Source organism: Vidua macroura, chromosome 8 (genome assembly GCF_024509145.1).
Source record: "Vidua macroura isolate BioBank_ID:100142 chromosome 8, ASM2450914v1, whole genome shotgun sequence".
In the NCBI taxonomy this organism is placed as follows: domain Eukaryota; kingdom Metazoa; phylum Chordata; class Aves; order Passeriformes; family Viduidae; genus Vidua; species Vidua macroura.
This window is the reverse complement of record NC_071578.1, coordinates 7180767-7193392: the sequence shown is the minus strand read 5'-3', so window position 1 is coordinate 7193392 and position 12626 is coordinate 7180767. Positions and strand designations below refer to the sequence as shown.

At 36.4% G+C, this 12626-nt stretch overlaps 1 long non-coding RNA gene across 1 annotated transcript; it reads right to left on the bottom strand.

The window, feature by feature from the left end:
• Nucleotides 1-39: 39 nt before the first annotated feature.
• LOC128810965 (uncharacterized) lies at nucleotides 40-4388 on the bottom strand. Its single transcript, XR_008438185.1, has 3 exons — nucleotides 4040-4388; nucleotides 1503-1553; nucleotides 40-133 (listed from the first exon to the last, which is right to left on the bottom strand). It is a non-coding gene; the product is annotated as an uncharacterized LOC128810965 (long non-coding RNA).
• Between the last annotated feature and the right edge of the window lie 8238 nt (nucleotides 4389-12626).

Genomic DNA, 12626 nt, shown 5'->3' with positions numbered 1-12626 from the left:
CCCCCACCCCCTCTCCCTGTGCTTTAATCAGACCTGGTAGTGAATTCCCACAGCTCTTCTTGGCCAGGAGGTTTTTCCTAAACTCTTGTGTCCCTGTTCTCACCAGAGGTAGTGCTGATATACTATCAAGCCACTTGGAAGGAGGAAAAAAAAAAAAAAAAAAAGAAAAGAAAGGAAGAAAAATAAAGCTACAAAATTCAGTAGAATAGATACAGAAACACCAAAAGAGTACAATGCAAGTCAGAGTTTGTAGTTAAGAAACACAACATGCTGTTACCCCTAAAACCATGAAAATGCTGATGGAACTGCAGCTATTTGTGGAGGTATCTTAGAGAAATGATTCCGTTTAACTTTAAGTAGTTATCTAAAGGCATAGGCTCTGATATTTGCCCAAACTGGTAAAAAAAGTGTTGTTAGGAAAAGCCCATCCCTGGGTCCCTGAATTTAGGGCTTTTTGCTTTAAAAATGGGGTAACACCGCCCCCTAGCCGCTGGTAGGGACAGTGCAGGCTGACGTGGGCAGGGATTCCTGCCTCCGCACAAAACAAGGCTCAGAGTTCCGTGGCACAGGAGGATCCAGCTGCACAGAGACTCGGTGTAGTGCAGTTAAGTAAAAGTATAAAAGATGACCAAAAAATGAAATATCGTCTGTTAAGCAGTAGTAATTCAGATGCCCAGGGAATCTAGAGCAATACAGTTCAGGTGCTACAACAGCATCATTTGGAACTTCAGCTTCCAGATCAGTTGGTCAGAGCACGGTGCTTGTAAGGCCAGGCTTGTGGGCTTGATCTCATATGGACCATTCATTTAACAGCTGACTCAGTGATCCTTCTCAGTCCCTTCCAACTCAGAATATTCCGTGTGTTTCTGTGACAGCAGCATCAACCTTTAGCATCCCCTGGGCATTAACAACCAATGTGATTCAACCAAGGCCACAGTTTGGCTTGGTAATTTGGAACCTTCCTTTTGTCTTTAAAATTTCAGTGATTACCAGCAGCTTGGGTTTGTGTAATCCATTTGATCCTGAACCACAGGACAGGAAATCCTACCTTGCACTACATTAAATATATTTACATTAATGAACCTACCTCATGGTTTTTGCAGAAAAAAAATTCCTAGAGCTAGGAAATTACTTCTTCTAATTGTCTATTGCTGTAAGAATATAGCATCCACACTGCTTTAAAAACATAACTGCATGAGCATTTCAGACCACTGAAATCAGATTCTTGATCTGAGAAAATCCATGTTAAAATGAGAATGTTGGTATCTTGTATTTGCATACTGCTTCACTTACATGTAGATTCATTTCCCTCCGGTTTTTAATTGGAAGTGATGTAAATTCTGTGTATAGAATGATGTGTAAAGGTGGTGAGATTTTCTGTTCAAACATGCACAGCTCCAGTGATGGGTATTCAGCTTTCACTGTTCATGCCACACCAGATACACACACACTCACAGAGCAAAGCATGTTAAATCAGAGAGGAACATTTTGCTTTCACTTACTGTACATATCTTCTTCTAAACTGTGGGACCAAATCTGCCCTGACACCTGCCCTGTGTAGGGAAGTCAAAAAAAGATGTATGGAGGTTAAAGTCATTTTAGAATTTAGTGACCAAAGGCAAAATTATCATCTTGGATTGTCAAAGCTGTATTTTCTGTACATTTGCTAGAATAGCCCTGACGAGTGAAATAAATTTTTCTCCTGATGGTATCACCAAAATTGTAATTTTATTGGAAGTTTCTCTAAAGGTTAGTGACTCTGTCAGTGTTAATTTCTGTAATCTGTGTTTCATCAGTCTTCCTCTGAGGTAAGAAATTTTGGGGACAAAAAGTCACAAGATATTTATATTGGAGGTGAAAGGATATCAAGGAAAATTGGAAGTGGAAGAAAGTAGTGTTGTGAATGCTGTGAGAATTTTACTGGGAAACCAAAACTGACTATTCTCAGATACCTGTAATCAGCTGCATGTCACTGCACAGTAAAGGTGCAGCAATACTGGGGGGGTTATTGTTTGCTTTGTGTTTTTTTTTTTGTGGGCAAGGTGGGAGTTTTGTGCCTTGTTGGGAACTAAGGAGGGGTTGTGTGTTTTTATAAGTTGCTTTTTTCTTTGTCTTGTGGTGGATTTATTTTATTTCGGGTGGTTGGGAAGAAGTATTTGTTGGTTTTTTACACAATTTTAAGAATAGCTACAAAAACTTCAGAAAAAATAAAAAAAATCAGAATTTGAACTCAGAGGCTTAGTCATAAAAGGTATTCAATAAGTATGGCATGAAAAGGCAATATTTCTTGAATCAGCAACATCTCCTTAATTAACATGTGGGGGCTTTTTTAATATAGTTTAGGAAGAACCTTATTACGAGATAATTCTCCTTCAATCCAATTGATTATCAGATGAAAAGTGTTGAAAATCAAGACCTGTTTGTTCTACTAAAATACCCCATAATCCCATTACTTGGCTTCTCTGCTACTGCTGCAGAATTCTGAGGGAGCAGTGCACACAGCAAAGCAGTGAACATGACAGGCCACTCTGAAAGCCAGAGTCCCAACTGATGATATTTGCAGTTTCTTCCCTTTTCTGTGAGCATTCATTGCATCAGCTACAACTCTGTCTGTTCAGGGAGTTTGCCTGGTTTAATCATGTGATGCACAGTTAAACCTACAGCACTTGTTTTAGATGGATGGAGTTTCCTGCTGCTAACAGCACTAAAGGAAGCTTTCTTGCATGTCTGCATCTGTCCTGCAGTTTCAATGGCAGGCATAATTCATGTGAAAAGCAACAATGCAGAGTTTGAAACTTGGTGCTGAAAGTCATTTACATGTAGCTGTATTCTGAATATCCCAGAATAAAGTGTATCCTAACTCAGCAGTAGAAGTAACCACATGTGAAGGACTCCACGCTCTGTCTGTCCCTCTGTGAGGGGTATGGATATGGAATTCCCCTTTTCTCCACACCAAATCCATCCCTGAGAAACATTTCTAAAGGCCATACTTGTGAATTCAGCAATGGCTGTAGACATGAGCAGTTGAGATGTATAACTTATTTTATAAATGGCAAAAAGACTAGGAATATTCAGCCCCAAGTAAGGAAAAGTAAGTTTCTGATGAACTCATTTTCATAGGAATTTCTGAGTTATTAATTTATGAAAGAAGAAAAAACTGTTTGCAGACAAAATGTTAAGATAAAATGTAAATACTTTATAGTAAATTTAAAGCTGTAACAAATTACCTATACACTCACAGTGTGACCTCTCCAAGTTTCTGACTTGTTTAATTATCCAGTAGAACACTATTTATAACAAAATAATGCAAACTTGTTTAAACATGTACAATGATGGCACCTTGCCAGTATGAAATGTAAGCATGATGGTCACAGAATTGCAAAAATCCAAGCAATTGAGATTAATATCATGGTTTCTGAATTTAATTATATTATAATCTTTATGACTGGAGCTAGTCAGAGGGTTTTTTTTGCTTTTTTTTCTTAAATTCTTCTATTTCTTAAAATATTTTCAATATGGAAAAAAAGGTAATAGTTGTCACTATCTACAAGTTCCATGTCATCATCAAAGCAATGCTATTTCCTTTGATTTTTGAATTTGCCCTTTTTTTGCAGAGCTTCAATAAAGATCCAGCTAATATTTCAAATATCAAAATTATATTCTTTCTATAATTTAAAAGATTATTATTCAACACGTTTGTGTGCTTTTTGACACTTGTCCATACCCACTTTTAATCTACTGTAAACAGACTGAATTAAAGTGATATGCCAACCCTAAAGTACAAATAGCACAAATTTCAAAATTATTGATTTCTGACAGTGCTTGCAGGCATTAAGCAATATTTTTTTCAGACATTTAAAATAGCTCACTTCAGCAAAGAGACACTGTATTGAAGAAAAGCTGAAAATGTACTGACTGCTCAGTCAATATTAATTTAAAATTGAGGTTTAGATCTTTGCTAAAAGTGAAAAAAAAAATTTAAAGCTCCTTTTATCCCATGGGATACCCTCCTCCTCAACCCAAATCACCATATTCTTACCATATTTCAAGGTCTCAGTCCAACACTTTTGCAGAGGAACCCAGTATCTTGTAATTACAATGAGCAGTGAAATACTGTGCTGACTCCTTGCAGTTAGACATAGTAGAGTTTGTTTTCCATCTTGTGGGTGGACTTAGAAATTCAGCCCTACTCAGGTTTCCAATGGACCTTGAAAGGGAGGTGACCAAACACTTTGCTGCTCCCTCTGAGGTGATCTGGGACACTGGTACAGCGCACAAGTAGAATCACAGGAAGGTGAGGGACTTCCTGCCAGCAGAGGTTGGGGTCTGCTTAGCAGCAGGACTTTTTTGATAACAGGAAACTAAGGCTTGAAAGCACTGATGTTTGTATCACAGCTTTCCTGAGGAATAAAAGGAGAATAAATGTTTGATGACAATAACTTAGACAACAACAATGAAGAGGCTAGGGCACATAGGAGGAGGAGTATTATGGTATCTAAAATGCTTAAAATGAAATTGCCTTCAAAAATCCTGTGTTTCTGACCAAAACTTAAAACAAGCCAACTTAAAATGACCATCCTGCTTTTGGCCATGTAGAGTTAGTAGCTGTTACAGTGCTGAGTTTGGATTTAGGATGAGAATAACATTTATAACACACTGATGTTTAGTTGTTGCTGAGCAGTGCCTACACCATACAAGGCCTTTTTTTCTCTACACCATCAGCGAGGAGTCTGGGGGTGCACAAGAAGCTGGGAGGGGTCAGAGCCAGGACAGCTGACCCCAAGTGACCACAGGGATATTCTATATCATGGCTCATCATATAAATTTGGGGCATAGTTGGCTGGGGACTGCTGCTCAGGAACAGGCTGGGCAGAATTCTGTCTGTGGCAACCAATTGTTTTTCATTTGCATCACTTGTTTTTTTTGAGGGGGTTATTTATCTATTTTGTTATTTTACTTTTCATTCCAATTTATTATTCTGATTTTAGTTTTTAAACTGTTTTTTTCTCAACCCACACTTTTCTGACCTTTGCCTTTCCAATTCTCTCATCCCACTGGGGCAGGAGGACTGAGGAAGCAGCTGTGTGGTGCTTAGTTGCTGTCCGGGGTTAAACCACAAAAATGACTCAACAAAAGTTTTCAGCTTAAATTTAATCACACAATTTATTGGGGGTGGGGGGGAAGCTAATTTCAACTGGATTTATGTATCAAAGATGATAATGAAAGGAGTTTAGTTTTATTTTACTGCTGCTCCAGATGGTACTCAAAAGGGACTGAGAAGCATGGGAGAAACCATTCTCTATCTATGAGGGTTTGAATTTGGAAAGTTCTCTATTCCAGGCAATTGCCAGCTATTTCTTACAAGGTTCCATGGCTTGTAACTCTGGACTCCTCAGAGACAACAGTATGAAGAACAAAGGAAAACTAATTTGGTGATTTTGCAGTTTGCATCACTAGCAGACAACTATGCATTTGTTTAATTCACAGAAAATTGCACAACTGGATTTTGGAGGACTGGCAGGTTTAGAGACATGAATTTTCTATAGATGTCTCAGGCCTAAGAGTAAGCTATGTTAAGGATAACTTACCTTCCAGTGAATATTTATATATAATAGTAATATTTATAATGCCTTTATAAGATTTTTATAATTTGTCTTAAAAGATCATTTACCAAAACAAGACACAAAGAACAGATAGAGATTTGATTTGACCTTGATTCATATTTGATATGAATCTGCTATTTTTTTTGACAAGAAATATAAGGAGAGGGACAGACTGAGTAGCAGTAGATTACACTGTCATTTAGTAACCAGTGCTTTTTTTAAAAAAAGAAAAAAAAAAAAAAAAAAAAAGAAAAAAAAAAAAACCACACCACAAAAAACCCTCTTAAACTTCAACTTCCTAGATTGCAATAGATAAACCTCATCTCACAACTGACACCACTGTAGAGGTTATGAAAAATAAACTGCATTATTTCAAAGTACACTTATTCAGAATCCAAGAAGCAGTATGGAGATAAACCAAGTGTCTTGTTTTTATTAGTTAGCAAGAAAGATGTCAACCCAACCACTACAAGCATAGATATGGATGTCAATAATTCACACTAAATTACTCAGTAGATTTTTTATAGAATTATGGCCTATGTGGCCTACAGTTTGAGGACCATATTTGTATAAACAGCAATCTTTAGAATTACATATTATAAATACAGTACATTTACACCCCATCTGATTGTATCTACTTAACTATGACAGGTGAGTTAGAAGCCTAATTGCTGTAGGGCCTGTGCACATTTAATGAGATAAAGCAGTACCATTTTTCAAGCATTTCTTTCCAGGCAGCAGTTTTTATGCCTTTTTAGACAGTTTATGTTAGAGAGGAATACAGTACCCTCCATAACCCCAACCACTATGATTTGGAGAAGAAATACTTCCTAATCTCAATCAGGTAATCAGTTTAATCCTGATCATATAGGTAGGTTGTATCCAGTTAACACCTGACGTCTTAAAAAATTGCTCCATTTTTGCCTGCTTCTAATCTTACCATTTAAGAAAGGGCGGTCCCCTTCTCCTATACTTTGCACCAAGAAAGAACATAAAAGTCCTGGGGAATGCAGACTAGAAGGGCTGTCATGTGGACCAGTTGGAAACATTTCTTTTTAGGGACTGTATAAAGAAAGTACACTGACAAATTTTCAATTAAGCTTCCCTGGCAATGTCAGTAGGTGTCCAAAGCTGTATATCCCAAACTTTATATTCTGACACATGAACACTTCACCATGTCTCACGTACCCTTTATTAATTTATAAATTTCCATCTGGAAGTAGTTTAGGTCCCTGCCTCCGTGACCTTGTCTGTAAGCAGTTCCAGAGCTCTGCACAGATTGCCAATTCTTTTAAATTTCTCATTTATTCATAATTGTTTGTAAGTATCTGATCTTGAAATAGTGTTATCCTTTAACACAAAAGTTGCCTTCCCTCACATCTACCCCCACACATACTTATAAAGAAAACCATATGCCCTTTCAAGCTTTGTTTTGCCAGATAAGCTATTTTCATCTCAGCTGTGAAAGCAGGTACTCCTTTCCCTAAGCAGCCCACTCTGCACCTGCTGTGCATCAATGTGGGTCAAGAGAACTGTAAACAATATTCTGAGAGTTGCCTTACCAGTGCCTTGTAAAGCAAAATTAACACTTTGTTAACAGTCTTCACTGAATATTCTTCATCCAATGTACCCTGAAACAGCTGCATGGTCACGCAGCTGACTAATGCACTAAACCTCTTCCCCTCACCATTGACACCAATTATCAAGACACCAGGTTATACTAAAAGAACATGACATCAATTCCCAAGCACCTCCCTGTAGTTTCTGTACTATTAGATTTCCATTTTGTCGGTCCATGAGGTCATTTATTTTTTTTTCTGATACACTAGTCATTCCAATTTTGTGCCATCTCTTCATGCCATACCCATTCTCCTTCCTTCACCAAGTTCAAAAATACTACTTAAATCAGTGCCAAGATCAGTCCCAGAGGAATTCTACTAGCAAACTCCTTTGATTTTGGTATTTTCATTTTTAAGAGAACCACATTTTAAGAGAACCCTTCACTCAGTTCCTCTTCCACCTTCAGTGCCTGCATTAAAGCTCATCTTTTCCACCCTCAGTAACTTCCTACAACAAATATAATGCCTTATTTCGATCAAAGTAGATTAGGTCTACTGCATTACTCTTCTCTGGGACAATTACCTTATCAAATAAAGATATTAAGTTAGTCTGATACAATCCTTCCTTGATAAAATCATGTTGTAGTTTTTCCCAATTTCCATTTACTTCAGGTTCTTGATAATTTTTTTTTTTTTCATTCAAAATCTACTCTAAGACCTTGCTTGGTGTTGAGGTCAAACCATCACACCTGCATTTTATTTGATCACCTCTTTTCCTTTTCATGAATACAGGGAATAACATTATTAGCCTTTGGTTATGAGTTGTACTGAGATAGCCCTGAATTGAACAGATACATATAAAATCCCTTCAAATGCATTCAGTACAAATCAGCATTGCAGGATTCTTTCAATGCCCTGAAATGGGCATTGTTTAACCCTCTCCATTTTTTGGGAGTAAATAGGCTTTGTTTAGCTGAGAGCTCATTTGGGGAAAATTCCATTGTTCTGTGTACCTTAAGAATCTTATTTTTATTCTTTTTTAATTTTTTTTTCAGCACTGGAAGATCTAACAGCTTTCACAACCAACAACAATTGCTTTGAAACTGGCATCTAAATACATTCATTTATTTTAGCAGTGGAAGTGCAGGGTTAAAGACACCATCAACAGTAGCCTCAGTATGATAGATATTTTGAAAGAAAGAGGAATAGGCCAAAACATGCATGAAAACACACATGAAAGCACTGTGTGTTATTCACTTTTATAAACTCTGCTGTCTCAACTATGGATATTAATTTTGTATTCAAAGAACTGACTTAGTGCAGATATTTTAAATCTTCTGAATCTTCTAAATCTTTTCAAAATGAGAAAAGAGTAATTATTGTTAAAGGAGAAACATTTTTGCCACTTATTCCAATTCACTTTCCTTCTGTTATCTTCTTTCTCAAAAGACAAGCTGTAAAAATACAAACCCAGCAGAATTATTTATATACTTTTCACACAATCTGTGAATAGACATGTTTAATGCTTCTGGAAAGAAGTGACTGTAATACAATGCAAATTATTAATTTATGAATGTGGCACAATTGATAATACATGCTTACTGCAGCTGTGACTTTCTACTCTACTTGAATGGAATGCTTTTATTATCCTGCCTGTGCTCTGAGTCCTGGCAGATGTATGCAGATGTGTGCCATGAAGCCTTTGAAACTTTCAGGATTAAAGGTAGCAGTCTTCCGGAAGCATCAATGGGAAGGAATATGGAAGGGATAGAAACCTAACTCTGGGTTCTCTTTTTTTATGCCACCTTTAAAAAAGATGAAATTACAGCATAACACCAGGATCAATAGGCAGTAAAGTTTATGTAGTGTTATTTATCATTGTTAAGTCTTTATTAAATATGTACCTCTGCCTGCAAAGGGCTGTGCAGAACGAAGAGGGCCCAGTTTTATAGAGATACAGTTATAAGATTGGATTTTACAAAGCAGCTTGTAAAACCTGCAGGTAGAACATACCTTTTCCACAATACCCTAAGGGAAAGAAGTATTCTGAAAACTGTTCAGGATATTTTGAGGGAGTAGGGACAATAGCTTTTGTTTTCAGAATAAATGATTAGAATTGAAACTTTCTTAGAAAACAGGTTGTCACTAAAAATACCATCTGGCCCTATTTTGGTAAGAGGTTTTATGAGACCATGCAGTAGCAAGTTTTCAGATTCAGGGTCTATGTTTTAGTCAAACTGAGACAGCCCTTCCTCGAACTTTCTTGGTCTGGGCATTTGCATGGAATATGGAACAATTGCTGCTGCTGCCTAGTTCAGCCCATGGGCACATATCCAATGCTTCTGAATGTCTAAGGAAGTTGTCGTGTGTTTAAGAAGGAACACAGATGGAACCACAACATTCATCTTATGAAAACTATTAGCAGAGAAGCCTAAAAGTGTAATGGACAACTCTTTAGTTTCACATGAGAGTTATTCTCATTGTGCAAGAAATTGATTTGGCTTTAATGCATACGGTGGAAGGATAAAAGTTATCTAACCTAGCACTAAGTAACACTCCTGTTATGAATAAAGACAATAAAGCCATTTCATTTCAGTCATCTGCACATACTCTTTTTCCTACAAGTGCAGCATCAAGTAGAAAGAGAGCTTTAAGAACAATTTTTTTTTTAATCTGAAATATATTAGAAGAAAAAATGACAGCTGCTCACCTGATAATTTAGTAGGATTATATGTGAACTTCTGAGAACTGACTGAAATGGAAAAAGAAAATTTTCTTTGATTAACTAACTGTAAAATTATTACTTCCTCCTTTGGTGTTTATTAATATTTTTCTCTGATTAAGGTAAAATTTATAAGACAAAAAGAGCTAAGCTGGCATACTGGCATTATATGCTTATAGGAAACATACCACAATTAAGCAATTAAAAAGAAGTCTTTTTAACAGACTGTTTAATGCATTTCAATCCAAGATTACTTTCTTACATGAAGTTCCCAAAGTGTTTCTTTAACAGCCCTTTTTTCAGAGGATTTGATGTTACCACCCATCTTCTTATAGGATGTTACAATATAATGGAGAATTTATTTACATTTCTGCTAATATCAAATGAAAAAAACCCTCTTTTATAAATGGAAGATACAAACAATTACAATGTATTTATTCACTCTTTCTGTTGTAGCTTCCACTGGGTGCCAACTTAGGGGTAATCAGCACTGATGCAAAGCAAACTACAGTCTCTCATATAAAGAATTAAGAAAATTTACTATGAAAATGCAAATTCAAGGCTGTGTTTTGTACTGTGATATGGACTCCAGATCTGAAAATTTTTTCTTCATTAGGCAAGTTACTACCCTTATGCCAAGATAAATAAGAGCTCTGATATATGTTTCAAAATGAGAGCCTCATTTGTTACTTATCCAAATAGCAGAGTATAACAGAATAGCAGAGTATAAAAGTTTTAGGATAGACTCCCTGACCCAGTAAAAGAAACAACTGAAATGTATTTAAGACTCTAAACCACAGCAGAGGAACAATGTAGGATGCCTGTATAACAGCACAGTTACCAATCAGCAAAGAAAGCAGGTGGTGTGTTCTCTGACCAAAGAAAATAGAAAACTTACATTTAAACCCATAAAAGAATAATCTTTGCTTTAGTAAGCTGAAGGGATCCAGTGAAGCCTTTCCAGATGGAATTAAACAAAATCTTGGATGTTAGACTCAAACAGAGATATCACAATGCAAATAGCAGGCTTTGTCCTTATAAAGAACATCTGTTGTGAAGTTGTTTACATTCCTACCACAGTGGAAAAGGGTATCACGAATTCTCCATTGCAGCCAGGCCTGTAATGGGGGAGTACAAAGTTACTGCTTAATATTTTTTAATAAATACACAGAGCTTTTCAGTAACTCACAGTTTTTTTTTACCTGAAAAAGCAAATAAGGATTTGGGGAAAAGAGAAATATTTTCATTTCTCATGATACTTGTTTCCATATAATTTTCCAGGGATTTATTTCTCAGTTTCCCATCATTTTATATTTTATTCCATTAATTTTGTAGTCCATTTCCCTCCTGTTACAAGGAGAAAACAGGGTGTCCATTCAGTAGTGCCTTGCTGAGCACTCTACTAGAAATGGAGAGCTTCCAGCCTGTGGGTCAGCAGTTTGCTCTCACTCTTCCAGGGAGAAAAACTAGGCTGTTCTTAGCCCAAGTTCCTCAGGAAATTTGAGATAGGCCATAAATTATAGGTTATTTCTGCATTTTAGTGTTCCCTTTTCTGTTGTCCTGCTGTAGGTTTTTAGAAGTAGTTGAGGTAGTTAAGTGGCCAGCAAGAGCAGGAGAACCAGCACAAAAAATGTTCTTGATTTGCATTGAAAACACTTTATTTGATGTCACCAAGTTACACTGCTTGCTGTATTTTAACAACTTCAATGAAGTTTTAAATAATAGAGTTAAAGCCTTACTGTTTAGAAAGTGGCATTATAAAATTAATTTTTAATAAGTCTGTGATTTTTTAATGTTGGTTTATGATAATTACTAGGTTTCTCACTGTTTGTGGTTTCTCTCCAATGGAATTGCTGCTCAGCATTACATTCCAAGTGGTTGGAGCACTCTCATATACATTTTTGTTTTTAACATACACACACATATATATAGGCTATTTCCTGTAAAGGAATAGCACTTCAGCACTGAATGCAAAATGACAGCTGTGAATTTCTGCCACTGAACAATTTGACTTTATTCCTTCATGTGAGGTAGACAAAAGTAGTTGTCAAATACAAAGACCACCAAGAGCAAAGGAAGACCCAGAGTAAGAAGGTTTGCTATAAATAAAACCATTCAAAAGTAAGCAGTGTAATTTGTATATAGAAAAAATAACACTAACAGTGCCTAAGACCAAAAGACAAAATTTATTTGTAACTATAATCCTACAATTTCTAGTTCTTATCATGCATTTCTTATGGTGAAGACCATATTGCATCATCTAACTTTCACCCTGCCCCTTCTTTACTTTTTGCCTCTATTTTTTTTGGCTTTTAGAAAAACAATTTATGAGACAACCTGAATGTATATAATTTAGAAATAAGTTAGAGGAACAATTTTTTTATAGGGTCTTGAAATTATGAGCAAAATCTTTCTTTTCTTCTTCCTACACAAACTAGAGAAAAAACTCATAGAAGAAACTTTACTGTTAGCACAGCAGCCTGATTACAAAGGGCAATTAGTAATTTTGAAGAACACTAAAAAGACATGACCTGATTACAGCACAGTGATTAAGATACAGATATAGATTAAGATTAGGACGTACTGATATGACCCACAGAATGAAATTAAAGTCACCTTTCTAGCAGCTAGTGTTCTACCAAAGATCTTAAGCTTTGCAGAAGTTGGGAGTTGAGTGAAGGTAATGCACATTTTACTTTTATCCTGAAACATTCAGGTTCGTGCCTTTTCCATGGGAGCCAG